General features: G+C 39.7%; 1 protein-coding gene across 3 annotated transcripts in view; it reads right to left on the reverse strand.

The window, feature by feature from the left end:
* IKZF1 (IKAROS family zinc finger 1) overlaps positions 1 to 7,218 on the reverse strand; it is a 90,756-nt gene extending 83,538 nt beyond the window's left edge. For all 3 annotated transcript variants that reach the window (XM_084622026.1, XM_084622027.1, XM_084622028.1), the window contains exon 1: positions 7,110 to 7,218. The gene's annotated coding sequence lies outside the window, so the exon portion shown is untranslated. The remainder of the gene's footprint in view (positions 1 to 7,109) is intronic.
* Between the last annotated feature and the right edge of the window lie 5,370 nt (positions 7,219 to 12,588).

Genomic DNA, 12,588 nt, shown 5'->3' on the forward strand with positions numbered 1-12,588 from the left:
TAAAAAAAAGAACTCTGCTAAAAGCACAGATTCAAAATATTAATATATATATGGCACTTGTAAAATTAATCTCCATGTTAGTGAACAATTGCGAGGGTCTGAAAAAAGTTGAAACAAACATCCTATATAATTCTCAGTTCTTTTGGAATTTATTGTAAGAGCACTGCAGATGGTGTTTTTTAAAAGGTACCTACATTCCATATATAATCTTACTTGCTTTCTATAAGATTTCAGTTCTATCTCTATTGCAGTATATTACGAAGGGAAGGAATACATATCTTCCCTTTTTAGTCACTTTGTATACAAATTCTTGCAATTTTCAGATATCCCTACCTGAGCCAAAGCAAAAATTTAAAAGGATCTTCCAAATGTTTAGATTGCAACCTGATTCATTTAAAAAAAAATTGCTTTGCACAATGAGAAAAATAAAGAGACAATTTTCCTAATTGAGGCCATGCTTTACTAATTCATTGAACTCCGACTCCTTTCTTCATTAAGCCAAATAAAATCAAGATCATACAGAAGAGACTCATGCCTCCATCAAATAAACAAACCGAGTAAAAAAGTCAGGAGTGTAAATTAAGGCACTGACTCTACCTTCGAACAAAGCACACTATCCAAGAGCCAAATTCTGCTCTAGGACGTTCTTGCACACTGCCTCTCAAGTCAGGGGGAACATCCCATACAGAACTGAATTTGTATGTATTACTTTAAAAACACAGAAATGTTTATTACAGCAAATCTAGCAAAACAGTTGAGAGAAAGGGACATTTTTATATTTGATGGAACTTTTATTACCAAATACCCCAGGCCATATATTGACGTAAGAATCAGCAGTCAATTTAGTTTGTGAAAATGACAAGGGGGTTTAGTACCTATACCCATGATTGTGGAATTACTTCCTAATTTCTCTTCACAGTGTTCAAATTGCTTAAGATGATAAAGGGGCATTATTAGCTTGGAACAGTATATTATATGTGAGGAGGAGGGGGTTTCCTACAGTTAAAAATAACTCCTAAAAATTACTATAACTGAAATAAATTAACAAATCCCCCCCCCCCCCTGTTTCTTTCTTTTGGTTACTTTGTGTTTTGCAATACTTTGGACCCAAACCACTATTGATTATTCCAGTTTTACACTGCTGTCACTTCATTGTTTTAACTGTGGGTCTGGTCTACGGTATGTAGTCAGTTTCATGGTTACAATCTATCAGTCAGTCAGTGTCTCTTTTACTGAGAAGGCTAATGAAACATCAACCTGGGAATAGAAATGTTTTAAATTTTTTATTAAAAATATATCTTATTAAGCTAAAGGAACAGATGCTTCCCATTGCTTTTAAAATCATTAATATTTTAGATTATATTTTATTTAAATCACCCTGTGATGCCTCATGGAAAAATGCAATATGAATTCATTCTGTTGTATTGAAGCACACTCACAAGGTAAGCCCCCAGTCCTGCACTAACACACACAACTTTCCAATGTGATGACTCTCTGAGTAAAGTTAAGAATATACATCAGTCTGCAGATTTGGGGCCTAGATTTGCACTCAACAGGTACAATTTGACTTGGTTACAGTCTACTCAGCTCAAAGTAGTGTCAATCACTACCCATTCCACAGCCTCTTCATGTTGAAACACTCAGAGCACAAAAGAGGGCATGGCTTAGGGGGAAAAGGTGTGGTTTATGGGTGTTGTCTTTTTTTTGCCCTTTTTTTTTTTAAGATGTACCACAGTCCATTCCACTCTCTGCAAAAATTCTCAGTTCTGTTCAAATTTAGGGCTCAATCCACATGTAAAACTCCTACTGACTTTAAATCATAATGATGCACACATGTAGGATTGAGGAGAGCAAGTCAAAGCTGACCTTGGTAGAGGCAACTTGCCCTCCGTAATCACTTCCGACTCATAGCCACTAGGGAGATACGACGGTATAGTTATTCATAACGTGCTGGAGGGGGCTTGGCGCATCCTCTTGTTAAAATTCACCACCAAACTGAAGGGTGATTTGGGGTAATTTCCTTGCCTCTGACAGGGTTCACAAACCTTTCTGGATATTGCTAAATCTTCCCTGCCACAGGCAAATGATTTTTTGGGGCTCATAAAAACACTTGAGAAGAGCAAGTGGTTTTGCCTTTGGGCTGCTTCACTAAGTGGCAGGGATTTTCAATATGTTTCCCAGAGAATCAAACACCCAGGCAGACATTATTTGTTTTTAAGCGTATTCATTGTCCACATTTCAAATGACACAACATATACCCCGTATTTTTCTAAACAGTTTAGTTGTCCAGGGATGTTGCCTTCTCCCCGTTTAAGATTATAAAATGGAAAATTATTAGATTCACAACCCCCCCCTCTGTATGATCACATGCTTCCCTGGAACACAGGGTTTTGTCACAGAAATTATCAAAATGGAAATTTTGTGGGAACCCCTTAAAATATTAGCAGCACATCAGCACCTGCACATGTACAGCTGCTAACATCTTCTAAAGCCTATATTAAAATCAGCTCGACACGTTACTATTTATTTTAAATTTGGTTTAATTCTTCTACACTGTGTAGCAGGAAAAATTGTGACTTCAAAATGCATTCAAGTACATTGGTGCACATTAAGAAAACCTGACAAAATTAACTCTTGAGCCCAGTTCTGTAGTCCTTATAAATACGAGAATCCCACTGAAGTCTTCAGTGGAAGTTTTACCTACCAAAGAGATACAGGATTGGGTTGGATAAGTGACTTTAACACCTACTGGATTCTTTTTTTTAAAGTTTCCTAGCACAAACTGCCAACATAGGACATATAGTTTATTCAGTGTTTTGTCTTGTTCAAAGCATTTTCCTTACCTCTGGAATGTGCAAACAGTTGGTATAAGTATCTCTCAGTTCAAATACAAATATATCTGGAAAGGTTTGGTTTCAGAGTAGCAGCCGTGTTAGTCTGTATCTGCAAAAAGAAAAGGAGGACTTGTGGCACCTTCGAGACTAGCAAATTTATTTGAGTATAAGCTTTCGTGAGCTACAGCTCACTTCATCGGCTGCATGTAGCTCATGAAAGCCTATGCTCAAATAAATTTGTTAGTCTCTAAGGTGCCACAAGTATGCCTTTTCTTTTTGTGGAAAGGTTTGTGGCATCATTTTTGAGTTATCCAATTTATTTGATGAGCAATATGGATACAATCTTCTACCACTATTTTAAAATACCACAGGTTGATTCTCTTCCCCCACTTGACATTAGTGTAGCTACTCAGTGGAAGTAACGGGTGAACCAGGTTTTAGTCTTTAAAGCTCACAACAGAATAAAAAACTGCTTTATTAATATTGGAATGGGGATTGCTGCATTTTGTTATCATGCTGCACGTTGCGTGACTATCATACGCACACTTACACAACGAAGCATTCCACCAATCTGTGTCCAAAGTTAGCAATGGTATTTGACATGCCACCTAGGCTGTATCAGATGTATGACAGGTCTTGTGCTCCATTGCAATTTCTGCACATGCTACAAAATGCTGCAATTTACTTAGTGTTCTTCAGGATATGTGGCCACTCAGCAAAACATTATATGGAATAAAGAATGCACCAAGGAAAAACATTTAAGTTTCCACAATTATTATGAGCATATAGTGGAACAGGCAAGCATTTAAGCCCTGTAATTCATGTGCTGTGCCCTTCAACATCAGTGTTTGACCGGTAACAACAGTTAATTCTGGAGAAAATGTGCACTGTCTCCAAAATTTCACACTATGCCTGTGTCTCCAAAGCAGCTCCACTGGAAGAAAAATATTCAAGGTAGGTCCTGACTCCAGATATTAATGCATGAGAGGTGAAATCCTGGCTTCATTAAAGACAATGCCAAACTCCGACTGACTTCCACAGGGTCAGGATTTCACTCAAAAAGTGGGTTCTTAGATTATGAATTTTAACTTTAATTATTTTATATTTATATTCACATTTTCATTTACAACACTTGGTAGAAAAGAATTATTTAACTAAATGTTACCAATAAAAAGTTAACACAATTCCAAGATGCCCAAAAGTTAACATTTATTACAAGACTTTTAAACCTGGCCCCATCTCTGGGACTAGATATCACTAGAACAAGGAAGGATCGCATACAAAGTGATGTGTAGCTCTCCACAAGCTAGCCAAGTCTTCCCCCACCCAGTTCTGCTAATGAGGATTGTAGTTTCTAAAAGGAGAGTATGTCAGCAGAGACTCTGGGTGCACAGGGTTTTCATCCAATTTCTTGCGTCCATGAGCTGCTCTTTGAGAGGACAGAGATTTAGCACTTGGGCATTCAAGTTCGGTTCAGACTAAAAGTTCAAGTGCTCAATGCAGGATCAAGTGTTATGGGTTTTTTTTTTCCCTTTCTAACTTTATGAACATAGACATGGGTCTGAAATGAACATATTTCTCTTTTTGATGTACACTCATGATTTAAAAACAAAACAAATCATGTAAATGGACAATTTATATTCGAAAAGCAGCTCCAACATGAAAGAAGTAATTACTTTTCAAGAAGTGTTGCACATTTTGGTGCATTCCATATCAGCCGAATGAGCAGGAATACCAGGCCTAAAGTAAGCTCATATACAATACTGTAGTCATGGATTTTTTTTCTGTCTTTTTCTTAATTTTTCTACATTAAAAAACAAAACGTATTCCCACTTCTTTTTTAAAATAATTTTCAAGTGGCTTGTAAAATCAACAGAGGCAATGAAATTTCAATTTAAGACTGCCACTCCATCCTTAATTCACATTTTGTCTAGACACTGCAGCAGAAGTGCTTCATGAACTCCTCACATTAGATCCCTGAAATACAAGGGCATAAAGAGGGAAGTTGAGGGCAAGTTGAGAGTGGCAACCTAACTCATGTAATTTCCTTGTTTTAACTGATGCAAGACAAACTTTTTAGTTTATTTGACAGGTTTTGGGTGGGGAAGTGGGGATTAAATGTAATATTTTAACTTTTCATCTTTATATTTTAATGATTGTTTATTGTATCCAATTTTAATTAGGGTGTAATCCTGCATGAGTTACAATCCACATGAGCAGTCCACTGATGTTAATGCATGTGTATGTGAGAGTTTGCAGAATCTGGTCCTTAGTTTGTCTTTTACTTTTAAAATGAACTAATTGTTACAAAACTTGCAAAGGTGGAAGTAGTCATGAACACATGAAACAAATAAAATCTCTCTTGTAGGCTACTCTTTTTGGTGTTTTTTCCAAGGATTGTAAAACAGTGGATGCATCTGGATACAACCTATGTGACATCCAACTACTGACATGTTTGTCCAACTATGGACAAAATAGAATTGGAGAGTCCTCAGTCTTGTTTCTGTTCTCCATCTTTACCCTTGCCCTTCTGAAAATTCCAATTCCATTAATGTGTGTAAATACCAAGCACGCTCATTTATACATTTCAAAAAAAAAAAAGTGCATTATTTTCCTCCCAAATTATTTGCTATGCTTGATCAGTAGACCATACCATTTTAAAAACTATTACATTCTACAAAACACCGGTTTCATACTAAGGGCTTGAGATTATAAACTGTATTAGGATAGTAGTTTTAAGAGTTATCTGTAAACAGAAAATAACCACAATACTATCAAGGATCTTAACTCTCAAAATCCTAAGAGGATGCCTTGTACAATGCAGGACAGTCTTGCTGTACTTTGTGGAACATTGTCCCAAAGTAAGACATTTCTTTAAATTTAAATTAAAAAAAAGAAAAACAAAATTAGAAGCTTCTTTATAAATGACATCTGAAGTGTGAAGTTGTTTTTATACTAATTTTTTGAAAGTGACTACAGGGCAAAACAGTCACTTATGGAAATAACAAGTTGTGCTGTGTGGTGAGAAAGAACAAATCTTCAACTGAGAGAGCCTACACCACAATGAACAAAACAATGAAGATGGTTCCTTCCTTATAGCCAGATCTCCAAATAAATATATTCTGCTCATCTCACAAGTCCCTGATGGTTTATGCAATCCCCACTGCCTTCTTTCTGTAATTTACAGGGGCAAACTATTCGAATTTCAGCTTTGAATGAACTTAGGTGCTGAGGGTGATCCACAGACACTGAAGCATGCTCCTGAGAGGGGATTATGTTTTTACTGTCCCCTTACTTTCCTCACCCTCCTGATTTTTTTTAAAAATAACGAATAATTGTTTTAAAATATCTCACTGGTTTTGCCTATTTCTAAAAACTTTAGGGAATAATTCAAAAGTATCTTGGCTCTTTTTTGCAATCTACATTTCAATACATTTATTTCCTACTAGCATGCGTAGTCAGGATAAGAAGGAACATTGGTAACATTAATTTAAAAAATAAGAGAGAGAGAGAGAGAACCAGCTTGTTTAGTCTCTGTAATCTCCCAGTTTTCTTTCACAACTTCCTGAAATTACTCAACTCACACTGTTCCCTATTTCTTTCAAATAAAACAAAACACGCGAGCCTTCCTTGTATTAGTTTGAGGTTTTCTTGTGTATTTCCCTGGAATTTACACTATACACACAGAGAAATCCCAGGGACTCCTCAGGATCTCATCTAAAACTACCTGTTTCTGAAGAGGAGGAGGTTAGGATCCATGGGTGGGGGGGGGGAAGAAGCGGATCCGCTTTTAGCAGGGCAAATATAGAATAATAATGCAAACAAGCAAATATTCATTGCTAAAGCACCACGAAAGAAACGGCCCATCCTTATCTAGGCACCTGCAAATGACAAATTTCCCCCTTGTCCGCGGCTTGTGACCATCCTATGATCCCAGAACGCAAGACCACCAGGATAGGACACCAGCGCTGGCCCCTAACAAACATTAGCAGGGCTCTCCTGCCCTAAGCAGAAAAGTTAGCTCCCCACCGTTCGCACCATCCACACTCACCCCTGGCCCCCTCTTCTCAGCAAAGTTTGTCCTCTCCTCCCCCGACCCCCTCCCCCCCCCCACACACACACACAAAAAAAAGTTTGCAGCACAGCGAAGTGCTCAGACAGGTGCCAGCCCCGGCTCCTCGCAGCCCAGCAAAAGGCAGCACAGGGCGAGCAGCAAGGCAACGCCGAAGGAGACCAGCCCTGCCAAGCTCAGCCGCTGCCCCCCTAGTACGGTACCTGCTCTGGCCGGGGCTGGCTGCAGACAGTTCTCCCAGTCCTCTCCAGCTCCATGTGCCGCGGCTCCTCCTCGCAGCAGAGCCGCGGCAGGAGGCAGCTCCGCTCTCAGTCCCTCCCCTCTCCACTCCACTTCCTCATTCCAATGCAACATGACTGCAGCCGGCCAGCTCCAGCGGGCATCTCGCTCCCGCTAAGCTCCCCCGCGCCCTGCAGAGCAGTTCATTTTAAGGCGAGCCCAGCAGCCCCGAAGAGCGCAGGAGACTCGCGGAGGCTGTCAGAGGAGGGCAACACCCTCTTTTCTCACCGAGCCTCTTCTGCACCAGGACGCTGCCCTGCGGGACCGGGCTTCTCCTTGACCCACCTGTTAACCCTTCCTGCGCTGCAGGATGAGCCAGCCCTCTCCTCGTTTATGCACAACACTGGCTTTCTCCCCAGGGGCTGGTCAGCCTCGGGACCTTGAACTTAAGCCTCGTAAAAGTGCCCCATTGGGGATGGGTACCCAATGACCACTTGCGGTAGAATAAAATAATTTAACGCCCTGTGGAAAAACCATCCTGAAAGTTAGGCAGAAAAGCAACTCACCTGCCCTTGCTGTCATGATATTTTACTTGGCCAGCAAAGAAAAATGCAACCCCGACAAACAGAATTTAGCAAGGGTATTATAAAGCGTACACAAGCTAGCGAGGTACACAAAGTGGGCCAGGTTCTGATCCAGATTAACTCAGTGTGAATCTCGAATAACTCCCCTGATGTCCCTAGAATTATTCAGGAGTTACACTGATATACATCAGAATCTGACCTGCTGTAAATTCTTCAAAATCTCCAATTATGTATTATTTTCAGTGTCCTGTAGTAATTAAACAGGTGAGCTAGCACACACTATCAATTCAAATTCAGCCTCTGAGTAGTGTGGCCATAGTTGAGGTTAGAAAGGAAGGATGGTCCTTACACTAACAGCCCAATCAGTCAAACTGTAAGGACATGGGTACTGTTCAGATAAACACATGCATCAAATATTTGCAGGATCAGAACTTAAATGACTTGTCCAAGGTCATGCATAAAATGTACAGCAGAGTTAGGTATTGAACCCATATCGCCTGAATTTCAATCCAGGGCCCCATTGGTTCAATGGAATTACTCACACAACTAATATTAATATTAAACATGCATAATTGTTTGCAGGAGTGGAACCTTAGTGTCTCTCTGCTTCAGTTCCCAATCTGTAAAATGAGGATAATACTACAACCTTTTCCCATCCTGTCTTGTCTATTTTTGCCCTCATCCTACAAAGACATAAGTATGCGAATAACTTTGTATATGTGAGCTGTACCTTTGACTTAACGGGGCTACTCTGAGGCGTAAAGATAAGCGTGTGTGTAAGTATTTACAGGATTGGGATTTTAGGTTATAATCTCTTTGGAACAAGATTTGTCTCTTACCGTGTATTTGTATAGTTCCCAGAACAATGGGTCCCTGATCTTAGCTGAGGTCTCCAGACACTACCATAATACAAATAATAAATAATAATAATAAAGTTGTAGCCAAGGGTCCCATCCTAAAATCAAGTGTCAATCTCCTCTCCCTGCAGGAAACTTTGCACAAATGAATTGATATGGACTATACAGACGAGGACATCTGAATATTATATTTGTTACGCCTGAGAGGCCAGAAGGGACCATTGTGATGATCTGGTCTGACCTCCTGTACAACACAAGCCATAGAACTTCCCCAAAATAATTCCTAGAGGCTATCTTTTTAAAAAAATCCAATCTTGATTTAAATATTGCCTCTGATGCAGAATCCACCATGACCCTTGGTAAACTGTTCCAACAGGGTTAATTACCCTCACTGTTAAAAAAAATTATGCTTTATTTCCAGTCTGAATGTGTCTATCTTCAGTTTCTAGCCACTGGATCACGTTACACTGTTCTCTACTAGATTGAAGAGCCCATCATCAAATATTTGTTCCCCATGTAGGTACTTACAGAATATAGACTGTAATCAAGTCACCCCTTAACTTTCTCTGTGTTAAGCTAAATTGATTGAACTCTTTGAGTCTAATCACTATAAGGCATGTTTTCTAATCCTTTAATCATTCTCATGGCTCTTCTCTGAACCCTCTCTAATTTATCAACATCCTTCTTGACATGTGGACAACAGAACTAGTCACAGTATTCCAGCAGCAGTTGCATCAGTGTCAAATACAGAGGTAAAATAACCTCTCTGTTCCTACTCAAGATTCCCCTATTTATGCATTCCAGGACTGCATTAGTCCTTTTTGCCCCAACATTTCACTGGGAGCTCATACTCAGCTGATGATCCACCATGAATGTCAATATCTTTTTCAGAGTCATTGCTTCCTAGGATAGAGTCCCCCATCCTGTAAGTATGGCTACATTCTTTGTTCCTAAATGTATACATTTACCGGTATTAAAATGCATATTGTTTCCTTGCACCCAGTTTACCAAGGGATCCAGATCACACTGTATGAGTGACCTGTCCTCTTCATTATTTATCACTCCCCCAATTTTCGTGTCAACTGTAAACTTTATCAGTGATGATTTCCTGTTTCCTTCCAGGTCTTTGTTAAAAATCTTAAATAGTGAGGACCAAGAACCATTCCCTGAAGGAAACTAGAAACACACCACTCAATGATAATTCCCCATTTACAGTTACATTTCGAGACCTAGCAGTTAGACATCTTTTAATCCAATTAATGTATACCATACTCATTTTATATCAGTCTAGATTTTTAATAAAAATATCACGTGGTACCGAGTCAAACACTTTAGGGAAACGTAAGAAGGGAAATGTACCTGATGTATGCCATACTTTAGAAACTGTGATTTGTCACTAGAGAACAAGAAAGTTTTCAGTCTTTCCCATTATCAATCCGTTTTCAGGGATTTATAAATGGATCATACAGATTTACTAGGGGCGGGAACTAATCTCAGTTACACTGGAGCACGTCGATTTGGTTCAGTGCAACTGCATGTGTGTAAATGAAAGGAATACTTGGCTCTGTGTGTCAAGATCTCACCCCTGCATTAAAAAGAAAATACGACCATGCCCTTTGATAGTGCCTTTCATCCAAGGAACCCAAAGAGCTTTACTAGAAATAATTCAGCTTCATGCTAGGCCAGTGAGGCAGGAAAACATGCACAGGGAGCACTTCACTCACCAGAGGGATGGAAAGTGGAAGCTGGTTAGTAGTACCCAGAGGCTCTCTGCTACAAAAAATGAGTTTGGATATTGTGACATAAGAGTTATGCTTTCGGAGCTCCTCTAAGTCACAGCTACTTCATTATTTTTAAATGAAATTTTGCAGGGCAGTGGTTCATAGAGTGGACTAGTTTGTGTGTCCTGGAAGGGAAACCATATTTGCAAAAAAAAAAAAAAATTAAGTGCATTTCACAACATACATGCTGTGATTTCTCCGTGAAAAGTTGATAAGGCGTTGTAAGGTCAGACTCCACCAACCGTACACGTCAGAGCTATTTTACCATTTTTGAATCAGATCTTGCAAGATGCTGAGTGCCCTCTACAAGGCAGTCTCAGCTGAGGGCGATCCACAAGTCGCCGGAGATCCTCAGTACTTCTCAGAGTGCCCAGGTAGGGCCTAATGCTACAGTTCTTCCTCCAGTGGGAATCCTGTGACTGCAGTGGGAATTTTGCATAAGTAAAAAAACCTGTCAGATCAGCCCTCTGGTTTAACGGATCTTTAACCTATGAACAAAAGAAACATCTGTGCAATAACAAACATTATGTGGAACACATGCAGATCTAGTGATCTGCACTTCCTGGAGAATGTCAAAATAGCTGTTTATCAGTGTGGAATCTGCCGACAGCTTCTTCAGCACCAAAGTTATTCCAAATTGTGGGAGATCCACAGATCTGAGAGCAAAAGTGCGCAATATTTGTGCATATATAGAATTAAGATTGTGGAACACAATTGATCATACTAAATGCTTAATCAGTTTTAGGGAGATTTTCAAGTGCACAATGGTAATTGGACACTTAGCTGCCATTTGTGCCTTTGAAAATTCTCTCCTTTATTATTACTGTACTAGTATGTGGAGGGCTCAGCTAGGTCAGTATCTCCATGGCCTCTGGTGCTACACAAAGCTACATAAAATGACAACTCCTGCCCCAAGTGTTCACAGTTTAAGGCTTCAGTCCTACAAAGAGAATCACCAACGTGCACCCCTGCACTCACCTGGTTCTCTTTGCCTAGAAAACAAGACATAACAGGCAGATGAAACAAACAACTGGACAAGGGGAAAAGAAGGTGGGGAAAAACAAAATTAAGGGGATAAGAATCTGTTCTCTTGGAATGGTAATGGAATTACTGATCTGCTGCACTCTAGCTGATATAGAGAACAAACCTATTTTGTGTTTCAGATAATCAGAGGTAAAGGCTGTTTTCATCAAGTTGATTCCTGACTGACAGATGTTTCACTATTTACATGTTTGTAATGACTCATTGTCAACCATCCAGCAGTTTCATTGGCTGACATAACCGGCAGGTAACATAAGACCTTTACAGGTGACTCTGTACGGTGATACTAACAGACAATAATGTAGGGAAGCAGTACACAGAAAAAACAACGGCTTCATGTTACATCTTATAAAAAGTAGTGTGTGGCACATGAATGGTAAATTTAATATGCCGTAGTACAAATATTGTACATTCTGTAAATAGGAATGAATCTGAGAGGAAATATTCTTGTGCAACATTGTTAGGAGCTTTCCCCAGTGGAACTGACAGCAAGGAGAAATCTCTTCAGACCACCTCTCCCAAAGACAGAGAAGTTCTTCAAGGATGTTCCTAGCAATGAATTAGGCAGTTAGAGGACGAATGCCTTTATTTCATCAATTGTTGTGGTACTTTATATCAACTGCAACCCAATTATTTAATGGCTCAGAACTTTTGAATTTACAAAAAAGAGTGAGCCCCTCTTTTATAGAGACCTGACACGTCTTCCTTCTTAGCATCTCCAAAGTCCATCCTTTCCTTTCTATCCTCACAGTGAAATCTCTCATTCAGGCTCTTTATATCCTGACTTGACAGCAGCAGCTTCATCCCTGGCCTCCCGAAAGCACATATTGCTCCTGTTCAATACTTACAAAATGCAGCCACTAAAGTCCTCTCCTTTTCCCATCAAATTGTTCATGTCACTCCCCTCTTTGTTCCCTATCTACTATTGCATCATATTCAAACTAGTGATCACCTTCTTCAATCTCCCTTGCCCTACTTATTCCTTTTTCTCAAGCTTCATCACCCTTTCCATTCCTCCAGTGTTCCCACCCATGTCTACCCATTTATCAGTCTCCATGTCCTCTTCCCTGCAACCCCTCTGTGCACTGACTGACCTCCCAGAACTCACCCACAAGGACCCTACCCTCTCTATTTTTAGTCCCCCATAAAAACCTGTTTTTTCATGCTGTCTATAGTGAATCTTTTTATATATATTTAGGA

The sequence above is a fragment of the Lepidochelys olivacea genome, assembly GCF_965140295.1.
Source record: "Lepidochelys olivacea isolate rLepOli2 genome assembly, chromosome: 2".
Taxonomy (NCBI): domain Eukaryota; kingdom Metazoa; phylum Chordata; order Testudines; family Cheloniidae; genus Lepidochelys; species Lepidochelys olivacea.